Source organism: Phyllobates terribilis, unplaced genomic scaffold, assembly GCF_046119375.1.
Source record: "Phyllobates terribilis strain yellow unplaced genomic scaffold, ASM4611937v1 Scaffold_5__5_contigs__length_657084704, whole genome shotgun sequence".
Classification (NCBI taxonomy): Eukaryota; Metazoa; Chordata; class Amphibia; order Anura; family Dendrobatidae; genus Phyllobates; species Phyllobates terribilis.
The window spans coordinates 542,886,374-542,898,633 of record NW_027362765.1 but is presented as its reverse complement, the minus strand read 5'-3'; the positions used below and the strand labels follow the sequence as shown (position 1 = coordinate 542,898,633).

The 12,260-nt window shown below is 48.6% G+C and overlaps 1 protein-coding gene across 3 annotated transcripts in view; it reads left to right on the top strand.

The window, feature by feature from the left end:
• The window catches only part of LOC141273670 (cGMP-dependent protein kinase 2-like), a 604,296-nt gene that overhangs the window by 79,851 nt on the left and 512,185 nt on the right, over nt 1-12,260 (top strand). The window contains exon 2 of one of the 3 annotated variants that reach the window (XM_073685846.1): nt 9,676-9,764. The exons of the other annotated variants lie outside the window; for them this stretch is intronic. The gene's annotated coding sequence lies outside the window, so the exon portion shown is untranslated. The remainder of the gene's footprint in view (nt 1-9,675; nt 9,765-12,260) is intronic. 3 annotated transcript variants of the gene reach the window in all.

Here is a 12,260-nt window from a genome sequence, read left to right as displayed (position 1 = left end):
CTGCGTGCCTGAAAAAGACTTTTGTAACTTACCTGTGGAGTCGTTTCCCGCCGTCCGGAGCCGATTCCCTCCATCAGACGCCATCTTGGACCGTTTCCCGCCGTCTTCTGCCTTCTTCCCGCCATTCGCAGCTGATTCCCGCCATCGGACGCCATCTTCAGGACACCGCGCGGGAAGAAGAGGGGCGTGGACGTAAAAACCGCGTGAGATCCGAAGCTCCGCCCCACGCACCGACGCTGCGCAAGGTCCTGGAAGGGAGAGAGAGCGACGCTGACGTCATCAGGACGCGACGCCAGGTCCTCGTCCATAGCAGCAGCAGCGGAGCCGCGGCCTACAGAAGAGGATCGTCGGAAGGTAGGCCACGCTTAACTAGGGGGGAGGAAGATGTCGGACACAGAGGCGCCCACTACCACCAACGCAGCTGCAGCAGCGGTGATGCCCTTTTCCCTGCCCTACATCCCTGGCGCGGCCTGGCTGCCCAAATACTCAGGGGAGCCCCATGCCCTAACTGACTTCAAGGAAAGGCTATACAGTTTGTTCCACGTTTAACCCTGACAGAGGAACAGAAGGTCAGCATATTGACAGGGCAGTTAACTGGCGCAGCCCAAAGGGAGGTAAAATCATGGCCCACTGAGGAGAAAAGGACTGTGAAGGGTATTCTGGCCCGGCTGCGGGGTACCTTTGACACGCGTACCTCCACTGAGATTAAAATGAGGTTCTATGGATGTAAGCAGCGGGCACATGACAGCATCAGAGACTATGCCCTAAATCTGCAGGAAGCCTTGAGGGCTATTCAACAAACTGACCCTGGCAGTGTGCAGGAAACGGATAAGCTGCTAATAGAACAATTCATAGAAGGTCTGCTGTCTAGCGCCCACAGGGCCCAACTGCGCCTCATGTTCTTTCAGAACCCCGACCTGACCTTTGCCCAATTTAAGGACAGGGCCATAAGGGTGCTCCGTGAATCTGCAACCAGAGGCGCTATAAACCCCCGGCGCCCTGCTCTCACCTACCACCTGGAGGCGGCGCCCTCCTCTATGGGGCTGATGCACAGGCCCTGAACCAAGCCCCGTCGAAAGACCTGCACCACCAAGTCCAGGAGCTGACCAGGAGCGTTGCGGCGTTGACCAGGACCGTCCAGGCGTTGCAAATGGACCCGTCAAGACCCATCGAGCTGGCTTCAAGTCCGGAGGATGTCCCGTGGCATCGACAGAGGAGGAAACCGTCATTCCGAGAGAGGCCCACAGACCGCTACGCAGAGGATGGACAGCCCATTTGCCGTCGTTGCAACCAGCCCGGACACATTTCCAGGTACTGTAATTTAAACGGGTCCAACCTGGGGCAGAGGGCCAACCCCCAGGCATAAGATCACCAGGCCCTTACAATTGGCATAATAAGTACGTTGGGAGGCGCCCGGTTTTACCCGTGGTGCTGGACGGTATCCCCATGAGCGCCTTGCTGGATACTGGGTCACAAGTAACCACTATCCCTTATGTACTTTTTAAGCAGTATTGGACTGATGCTGATATCACACGGTATCCAGACAGTAACTTGAGCATCATCGCCAGTAAAGGCTTACCCGTGCCGCAGATGGGGTTCAAGGAGATGACCATTAAAATTGGTAAAGTTGAACTGCCGGCACAGGGAGTGATTATTGTGGACATTGACCGTCATGAAAGTCACCCTAAAATAACTGTGGGTACTAACATAATTGAAAATTGTCTTTCAGAGGTAATTGTAATTCTACAACAGGTGGCGGTGAATGCTAGTTCCAGCCAACAGAGGGTCCTCAACAAGGAGATAAAAGCCCTGATGAGACGGCAGCAGGTAGAACTGTCTGGTGGTGAGATCGGTAGCGTAAGACTCAGTGATCCATTCCCCATTTCCATGCCTCCCAAAAGTGAAATGATGATCTGGTGTCGGACTGCAATCGGGTTGAGAGGTAGAGACTACCAAGCCATGGTAGAACCCGTGTACTCAGACAGCAGGCCCACCATTTTGACAGCCCGGGGGGTGGTTGATGTCCGACATGGGAGGGTGCCCGTCCGCATCCTCAACATTGGGGAGAGGGAAGTACACTTACCCAGGTGCGCTACACTCGCCAAACTGTTTGTCGTCGGACACAAAGCTATCAGGGCCGTGGAACCCTTGCCTCCATCTCCACAGGCGGAGGGTAATGGCTCCCAGAAACAAAAAGAGGACTGGTGCCAGAAACTCCACGTGGGTGCTGACTCCACTCCCCTGCACCAAAAACAAGGAGTCTACCGGGTGGTACAGGAGTACGAGAGAGTCTTTAGTAAGCACCCGCTAGACTTCGGCAGAGTAGAAGGGATAGAACACCACATCCCCACAGGGAGCCACCCACCAATAAAAGAGAGGCACAGACCTGTACCCCCTGCACATTATCAGAACGCCAAGGGTATGCTAAGAGAAATGAAGGAAGCAGGGGTTATTAGAGATAGCTGTAGCCCCTGGGCAGCACCCTTGGTTCTGGTGAAAAAGAAAGATGGCACCATGAGAATGTGCGTGGACTATAGACAAATCAACCATATCACCCACAAAGATGCATATCCGCTGCCTAGAATAGAGGAGTCTTTAGCCGCACTAAAATCAGCTAACTTCTTTTCTACTTTGGACCTTACTAGCGGGTACTGGCAGGTTCCTGTGGCAGAGGCTGACAAGGAGAAGACCGCCTTCACCACCCTGATGGGACTGAGCGAATTCAACTGCATGCCTTTCGGGCTCTGCAACGCACTAGGGACCTTCCAGCGGCTGATGGAATGCTGTCTAGGGCACCGAAACTTCGAGACGGTCCTCCTTTACCTGGACGACGTGATCGTCTATTCGAAGACCTACGAGGACCACCTAAAGCACCTGGCCGAGGTGTTCGAAGCCCTGGCAGGCTATGGCCTGAAGGTGAAACCATCAAAGTGCCACCTGCTGAAACCAAAGGTCCAGTACCTAGGGCACGTGGTAAGTGCGGAAGGAGTGGCCCCCGACCCTGACAAGGTCACGGCAATCAAGAGCTGGCCAAGCCCCTCGAACATCAAAGAGGTGAGACAGTTTCTCGGGTTGGTAGGCTACTACCGAAGGTTCATCCCCGGGTTCACTAAGATGGCAGCTCCTATGCAGGACCTCCTGATCGGACAGTCTAAGTCCAGGAGTCAAAAGCCACCCTTCAAGTGGGATAAACCGGAAGAGGAGTCCTTCCGCCAGCTAAAGATGGCCCTCACGGGGGATGAGATCCTGGCCTACCCTGATTATGGCCAGCCTTTCATTCTCCACACAGACGCCAGTAATGTGGGACTGGGAGCAGTACTGTCCCAAAACCAACAGGGCAGAGAACGGGTGATTGCATACGCCAGCCGGAAGCTGAGGCCCACCAAGAGGAACCCGGAGTATTACAGCTCCTTCAAGCTAGAATTCTTGGCGGTGGTGTGGGCCGTGATGGAACGCTTCAAGCATTACCTGGCCTCCGCAAAGTTCACAGTGTACACGGACAACAACCCGTTGAAACACCTGGACAATGCAAGACTGGGTGCCCTGGAACAGCGGTGGATGGCCCGTCTCTCCAACTATGACTTCGTGATCAAGTACCGGGCAAGCAAAACCAACGCCAACGCAGACGCCCTATCAAGAATGCCTCACTTACCTGAAGGTGACGAAGACCCAGAAGAGCTGGAAGAGGTAGAACTCCCCGCGTTTCACCGGTATGGAGCCGCTCAACACTCTCACCGCGTGAAGGAGGAGGATCTAACAACTGTGATGATGAATCCCCTACCTCACCACAGCTGGGCCGAAACCCAAGATAGTGACCCTGCAGTCCGCCTGGTGAAAGATCTGCTGACCCAGGAAGACGCCCGCCTAGATCCAGATGCCCCAGAGGAAGCCAAGCAGCTGTGGAAGGAGAAGAGCAAGCTGTTCCTCTACGAAGGCAAGTTGTGCAGAAGGATTGTCAACCACCGGACGCACGAGCTGACCTGGCAAGTCGTGGTCCCAAGGCGGGATGCAGCTATGGTCCTGGGGGCTTACCATGACAGAGCGGGACACTTCGGTTGGAAGAAACTGGAGTTCCTACTAAGAGGAAGGTTCTTTTGGATCGGCATGAGAGGAGCAGTAGAAAAGTGGTGCAGAGACTGTGGCCCTTGTCACCTGAGGAGGAAGGACCGCACCAGCCAGAAGACACCCTTGAGGCCCATCGTCACCACGCAGCCTCTTGAGCTGGTAGCTCTGGACCACGTCAAATTGGCTCCAAGCCGGTCTGGATACATCTATGCCCTGACAATCGTGGACCACTATTCCCGTTTTCTAGTGGTGGTCCCGGTAAAGGACTTGACAGCCCAAACAGCGGCCAGAGCCTTCCAGCAATATTTCTGCCATCCACACGGGTAGCCGGAACAGGTCCTGACAGACCAGGGTCCAGCGTTCGAAGCTGAAATCTTCCAGGAGTTCTGCAACCTCTATGGCTGTAAGAAGATTTGGACAACGCCTTACCACCCCCAAACCAACGGGATGTGTGAGAAGATGAACAATATAGTCATTGATCTCCTGAAGACGTTGCCCCTGGAGGAACGCAGCCTGTGGCCAGAAAAGTTGCCGGACCTGGTAGACATGTACAACAACATCCCGGTGAACGCTACAAACTGCACCCCGGCTTACCTGATGCGAGCTAGACCAGGTAAGCTGCCCGTAGACCTGGAGATGGGAGTCCTAATACCTGAGGACACCTCCCCGGATGCGGACTGGGATACGGAAAGGCAACTGCAGTACAAGAAGGTACAGGAGAGTGTGGAGAAGAGCCTGGCCCAGGTGAGAGAGAAGCAAGAAAGACTCTTCAATCAACACGCCCCTGCTGGTCCCCTAGAACCTGGTGAGCAAGTCCTGAAGCGGAAGAGAAGGCTACATAAGTTGGACGACCAGTGGGAAAGGGAACCCTACACCGTACTGCAGTCTGACCACGACAACCCAAAGGTGTGCGTAATCACCAAGGACGGAGGAGAAACCACTAGTGTCGTCTCCAGAGACCACCTCAAAAGGTGCCCCGAGCAACTCCGTAGTGCAGAAGAGGATCAGAGTGACCTTGAACCCGCAGAGGACAAGGAAGAAATGATCAGCACCGTTCTCGGAGAGTTCCCTCAGTCCTGGACTCGCATAAATGATGCCATAGTGGTACCCGTCCTGCATTTCCTGCAACCGGCACAGCAACAACCAACACCAGAGCCGGAAGGTGAAGAGGAGCAAGCGGTTCCAGAGGCAGAAGAGCCTGTTCCAGCAGCCCAGGAGATTCAACCCTCTGCTGACCGTGAGCCTGCCATGCCTGCGGTAAGCCAAAGAACCCGCAGACAGCTGCCTGCCTTACCTGTACACCCAGCTGGTAGCTGTACCCCTAACGCTAGTGGGGAAAGCCAGGTTGGTCCACCACCAGACAGTGGGCTACGTAGGTCAACCAGGAGCACAAAGGGGCAGATACCTGCTCGCTGGAGAATATAGAGCGCGCAAAAATTGTAAATAACCCTGTTGCCAAATGTTGAATTGTTTGCCAAGTTACTTGCTTTTTTGGTAATTTTGTGTTTCAGTTTCTTGCAGCTACCGTAAGGACTCACAGGTTATGGACTTTTATAACCGGGACCTTGTATGGACTGCATTCTGAGCCTAACCCAGGAATTAACTAAGACTGTAAAGGACTTGGGGTAGGACAGACCCCCACCTGGTTAAGGCTCCCGTTGTTTTGGTGATATGGACACCCTGTCACAGACCACACTGTGACCTTAAGAACTCAATTTGTGCGTCGTCTGTCTATTAATGTTTTATTGTTATGAATATTGTCTTTGTTTGCTGTTTAGTCCCGGAGTACTAAATTTCACTAGGGGGGAATGTGTCACCCTGACCTTGATGCCACAAGTGTAATTAAAGCTGTGTCTGAGAGCAAGGGGGAGGTTCTCTGGTCAGGGGAACATTAGCATGCAATTCCTCCTGTCTCAGGCCAGTAGGGGGAGCAGGCTGCCCCTATAAAAGCTGGTACTGAGGGCAGGGTTAGAGAAAACTGGATTGCCTGTCTCAGCACTGAGACGTGTCCCAGAGTGGAGCAGGGACAGACAGTTGATTGCACCTAAGAGGAAGTGTGGCAGTAGGAGAGCCACAAGCCAGAGACAAGAGGCGAAGAGAGCCTGTCTTGGCAGAGAAAAGACTTAACTTTACCAGACTTTGGTGTCTGAGGCTGGAAGGATTCCACATCCCCCAGCAGAGAACCAGCCCGCAAGGGACTGTATATTCCTTGGCCTAAGAAGCCTGGAGGCCCTGCCACAACAGAAGGGACCAGTAAAGCCGTACAAGGCTGGGAGCAGAAAGGAACCCACATCGCAGGCCATACAGGCGAGAATACACGGAAAGCTCGGAAACGTGGGCTGTTACTCTATAAGGAGGAGATAGCCAGAAGGAGCGCAGAAAGCACGGTAGGCCTACACCCTCACCCTGACCAGGGCCATTTTCGCCGTTGCTCTCAGACATCCAGGTCCTCTCCTAGCCGGGACTGTTTGTGGGTCAATTTACCTGTTTTAGTAAAGACCCTGGACTGCAACCTGTTGTCTGTGTGCTCCTTGCTCCTCCAGCACTACCAGCACTGGGACTCTCACTACCATCACTCCCACCATCCACTATACTGCCCTGGGGCCGCACTCTTCCCGTGGGGAGTCACACTACCCTAGCTGCACACCTCATCAGCCCCAGCGGTCTGCATGCAGCGGCGGTTCCTAATAACCGCAATCCACGGGTGGCGTAGTCGGACATAAACATCAGTACATAACGGACTACCACTGGCCTGACCACCCTGAGCCACGGAACCGGGTTGCCACTACTACTCCCATCGTTTCCCTATTGCCCGGATCCGAGTGCCCCACGGCCCAGGGGGCGAGTCATGTGCACATAACCTAATGAAGGGCAGTAAACCTAGCCTGATACATAAGGTTACTGTGAACAGTGGACACACAGCTAGGGCGTGGTGTACATTGTGCATTGCTTCTCCACTCTACTTCTGTTACTTTAAAGCCATAGCTGGATTTTCTTTCACCCAGTACTTTTATCCCTGATACCCAAAAAGTCAGTTTTCTTGCTCCTAGCCCCTCTTTGGTAAGGAATTCAATGCTAAATATGGGCCTATGTTAAATATGGTTTAATTGTGTAACATTTGATTGCAGTACTAATAAGGCATTCTGCGGCAGATCCTTGATGGGTTGGATATTCTCTGCAACGAGCATGCCAGAAATGCCTACATAGGAATCATATCCATATCAAAGACCGTTTTAATAACAAATACCTTAAATGGCTTTATTTACCATGTGAATGTCTCTGGTGGATTAAAACGAATCAGACAACATTAATAAGAGATAACGGCTTACTCTGTAATCCCTGTGCAGTAGGCGGCTTATAGTGTATTACATGAATGTGAAGACGATGGAATACAAATTGTCAGGGCTGTTTGGAAGCAGAAAATAAATAAGTTGTAAAGCCAACCTACAGACGAAAAATAGAAACTATGATACATCTCAGCCTTTACAAGGAAGTGAGTAATGTAGTGGAGCTGTGTATTAAATATTTTATTTACCTTAGATAATTATTAACACCTTTACCACCCCTTTTTTTCCTTTTTTTTCCTTTTCGTTTTTAACTCCCTTTCTTCCCAGAGCCATAACTTTTTTATTTTTCGGTCAATATGAGGGGTTATTTTTTACGGGATGAGTTGTACTTTTGAACAACACCATTGGTTTTACCATATCGTGTACTGGAAAATGGGAAAAAAATTCCAAGTGCGGTGAAATTGCAAAAAAAGTGAATTTTTTGTGATCTGGGGCTGGGTGAGGACTTATTTTTTGCATGCTGAGCGGACGTTTTTATTGATACCATTTGGAGTAGATACGGTGTTTTGATTGCTTGTTATTGGATTTTAATGCAATGTTGTGGCGACCAAAAAAATGGAATTCTGCCATTTTGATCTTTATTTTCTCGTTACGCCGTTTACCGATCGGATTAATCCTTATTTTATATTGATAGATCTGGCGATACTGAACGCAGCAATACCAAATATGTGTATTTTTTTATTGTTTTTTAATTGTTTTATTTTGAACGGGGCGAAAGGGGGGTGATTTGAAATTTTATATATTTTTATTTTTTTTATATTTTTAAAAACGTTTTTTTCACTTTACACGTGTTTCAATAGTCTCCATGGGATACTAGAAGCTGTGATCTTCTGATCGCCTTTGTTACACATAGCAGGGCTTTAGCCCTGCTATGTGTAACAAAAGTGCTCATCTGCTATGAATGCTGACCGCTGGGCGGTGCTCATAGCAGATCAGCTATGACCAGGGCCGCCATCAGGGCATTACTGTCGGGCCTCTGGGCCCCAGTGGCAGTTCAGTGAATGTGGGTCCTTGGACACACATTCACCATTCACTTAAAATCTATTGCCGCGTGAGAAGCTTCCCGCACGGCAATAGTTAACATCTGTCAGCCAATCACACGTCAGCAGCTGACGCCAGCGACATGCGCGCTGGCGTCAGCTGCTGACCTGTGATTGGCTGGCAGATGTCATGCGCCAGTGACCGTGCTTTGGGTGATGGGAGATCCCGGCGCCGCTGGATCGCGGCAAGGTAAGGAGAAGGAGAAACCTTTTTTAACTATTTTTTTGTAAAGCCGCACTATGGGGGCAGGAAGGAAACATGGAGACAGAATGGAGAGACATGGGACAGAATGGAAACATGGGGGCAGAATGGGAGGCATTGGGGGCAGAATGGGAGACATTGGCGCCAGAATGGGAGACATTGGGAGCAGAATGGAAACATGGGGGCAGAAATGGAGACATTGAGGCAAAATGGAAACATGGGGCAGAATGGGAGTCATTGGGAGCAGAATGGAAATATGGGGCAGGATGGAGAGACATGGGGGCAGGATGGAGAGACATTGGGGGCATAATGGAAACATGGAGGCAGAATGGAGAGATATGGGGGGCAGAATGTAAACATGGGGGCAGGAGACAATGGAGACATTGGGGGCAGGATGGAGACATTGGGGGCAGAATGGAGACATTGGGGGCAGAATGGAGACAAATGGAGACATTGGGGGCTGGTTGGAGACATGGGGGCAGAATAAATACTTTGGGGGCAGAATGGAAACATGGGAGGCAGAATGGAGAGACATGGGGGGCAGGATGGAGAGAAATGGGGGGCAGAATTGAGACACTAGGGGCAGAATGGAGACAAATGGAGATATGGGAGCAGAATGGAGACAAATGGGGGCAGGATGGAGACATTGAGGTCAGGATGAGACATGGGGTAGAATAGATACATTGGGGACAGAATGGAAACTTGGGGGCAGAATGGAGACAAATGGAGACATGGGAGCAGGATGAAGACATGGAGGCAGAATGGAGACATTGGGGGCAGGATGGAGACATGGGGCCAGAATGTGGGGCATTATTACTGTAGGGGCTAATTAAAAAATATTATTACTGCTGTGATGTATTTTATTTCTGAGGATACTGTTTTAAGTGACGGGGGTCCAGTTACTGTGCAGGGCGGCACTATGTCGCTTTTTTTTTCTTCATCTGGTATAGTGAAGAAGTTGGGGAAAAATTGTGAAATGTGCTCTGAAAACTGCTCTAGATAACTGTGTTATTTTATGCAGACACAAGTCCTGGCTGGAAGTAGTGATGGCGGTCTGCATTGGATGAACAAGAAAACCGAAGATGAAGGACTTCAACTAAGACGTCACCGGTGAGTCAGTGTGTTATCTGTACACTGACACTATACTCTGTATACTATGTTAAGATCTCCTGTGTATAATGGCACTTATGGTAATATTAGTATTGTGTTTTTTTATTAATGATCAGTATTGTAGTATTTGGTCACTATGTGGTGGTAATATGTGGTCCGGTCATGGTGTGGCGGTATTTGCTCCTTGTATGTGGTATGATTCGGTCACTATGTGGTGGTAATACGTGATCTGGTCACGGTGTGGTGGCATTTGTCCCTTGTATGTGGTATTATTCGGTCACTATGTGGTGGTGGTAATATGTGGTCTGGTCATGGTGTGACAGTATTTATCCCTTGTATGTGATATTATTTTTCATTTTAAAAAATGTATGTGACACATTCACATAAATAAAAATATACCTAAAAAGAGCATTGGGTATTATAAGAAACGTTTAATAAGTTAGAGTAGAGTAGGGCCCGGCAGGAAGAGTCTACCTTGTCCTAGTGGTGGCTTAAAAAATCTTTTGGCCAAAACAAAAGCTGTTGGCTATATATTTGATATGGTGTTTGATGGGAACTGTTAATGTGTGATTGGTGAGGATGTGGTGCAGAAGTAGAGTTTTTTCAAGAGTGAGTGGAGGGACTGTGGAAGGTTCGAGGGATGGAAGCAGAGCTGGGGTGGAGGCGGAGGTGGGGTGAAGCCTGTGCAGAGTCTCAAGGGGGCCCGAAAATTTGGCCTATATAAGGCCCTGAAAATCCTGGTGGCATCCCTGTCTATGACAACCACAGGGGTCTCGTGCAGACCCCGGGTTGTCATTCCAACCCATCGGCAACCCACGATCATGTGATGGGCGCACCGATGGGAGGGTCTTATGATGCGCTACCGGCACGTGTATGTTCAATGCCGTTGTTAGAGTTTGACACCGGCATTTAACATGTTAACAGCCGTGGGTGGATCGCGATTCTACCCAGGGCTGTTAGGGGCACATGACAGTTGCGGGCTGTTTGCTGGAGCCCGCGCCAAAGAGGGGGATGCGACCTTGGATGTACTCATACACCCAAGGTGGTAAAGGGGTTAAATATTATATATTATTTCAAAAGATTACTTCTGAACATACTATATACAAACTTTAATATTAGAAAGTGGGAACTTGTAATGATGTGTTAGTGTCCTGCTCACATAACCCCTTCAGCCCCAAGCCTGTTTTCCCCCTCCTGTCCAGGCCATTTTTTTTCAATTCTGTGTCACTTTATGTAGTAATAACTCTGGAACGCTTTAGTTTTCCAGTGATTCTGAAAACAGTTTTTTCGTGACATGTTGTACTTCATGTTAGTGGTAAATTTCGGTTGATGTGATTTGCATTTGTTTCATTTATTTATGAAAATATCAAAAATGTTACAAAAAAATGAAATGTTGATATTTTCAAACTTTGAATTGTTATGCCCTTAAACCAGATAGTTATACCACACAAAATAGATAATAAATAACATTTACCACTTAGATTAGAAGAAAACTATCAGAGAATAAATGAATACACAATTCAAATATAATAATAAATGTTTTTATTAATTGAAAAGACACCTCATGACAATGACTATTAAAAAATGCATATAACAATTAAAATGAAAAACAGGGAGGGCAAGGAAACATCAGCAGCATGTACACATAGAGAACAACCAAAATCTAAATAAAGTGCACAGTGCCAATATTGTAAAAATCAATTTAAATGTAAACAAAAAGTGTGTAAATACACACAATGATAAATAGTATAACCTAATATAGTCTCTATGCAGTTATAAAAAGTGCATGGTGCTAATAAATACCTAAATAAAGTGCTTGAATAATAAATAAATATAGGACAGTGCCCATGAGATACAAATGAATACAGCACATAGGTATAAATAAAGAGTGACTAAGCATGAGCCATGCTGAGGATGCATCCATGCCGTCCCACACTCCAACGCGCATTTCACGGGCTTCTTATAAAAAATAGCTATAGCCCTAAATTTTTCATTTTCACAAGCATAAAAAGAGAAAATGGACTTACAATTTGTTGTGCAATTTTTCCTGACTACACCAAAACACCATATGTGGTGCAAAACTACTGTTTTGACGCACAGCAGGGCTCAGAAGTGAAGGAGCACCATTCGACTGTTTGAGTGCAAAATTGGCTTGAATAGAAATCGGACACCATGTCACATTTGCAGAGCCCCTGATGTGTCTAAACAATGGAAAACCCCCACAAGTATCTTGAACAAGCAGAATTTTATAACGTTGACCCGTGAAAATAAAAAAATCATATTTTTCCCCAAAATATGTTACTTTAGCCCCAAATTTTTCATTTTTACAAGGGTAACAAGAGAAGATGCGTCATGTAATTTGTTGTGCAATTTCTCCCGAGTACAGCGATGCCCCAAATGTAAGGAAATGAGCATCATTTCACTTTTGGAGCCAAAAATTGGTTGGAATAGATAGCGGATGCCATGTCACATTGGCAGAGACCCTGAGGTGCCATA